Source organism: Micropterus salmoides, unplaced genomic scaffold (genome assembly GCF_014851395.1).
Source record: "Micropterus salmoides isolate LMB-PRFRI ecotype aquatic unplaced genomic scaffold, ASM1485139v1 Ms_hic_scaffold_18, whole genome shotgun sequence".
In the NCBI taxonomy this organism is placed as follows: domain Eukaryota; kingdom Metazoa; phylum Chordata; class Actinopteri; order Centrarchiformes; family Centrarchidae; genus Micropterus; species Micropterus salmoides.
Genome location: NW_024040928.1, coordinates 22,932,472 through 22,932,936, shown reverse-complemented (window position 1 = coordinate 22,932,936; position 465 = coordinate 22,932,472).

Below are 465 nucleotides of genomic sequence, written 5' to 3'. Positions count from 1 at the left end.
TAAGGGGTCAACAGTCAAACGTTGGGAACAACCGACCTAATCAACATTCAAGATTTTAATTTGCATTTCAGATAGAACCAGGCACGATTTATTATTCGTTAGCCCATAAAAATGCGTCCGTTCTGTCTTCTGTCAGAGTCTGATTCCTGCTTTGTTCTGAAGGTCATTCCGGGTACTCCATAGACCAGACTCAACATATGAGAACTGTTTGTTCTGGCTTTTTATTGTTTCTGTGTTTGGTCGGAAGAGCGTCACATGTTTGCAGAAGCTTGATTCCAACAAGATGTTCTGCTTAAAGTAAAGTCAAAACCACCTCCATGACATCTGCTTATCATGTCTGTCTAGAGATGGGAAAGCCAACATAAGAGAGGAGGAGGCCAGTGGAGGCTCTGAAGTTGTGTCACAGATCTATCAGCCATCTCTGACTCCTTCATGGAGGTCCAGTGATGAAAGACCTGTGAGCAA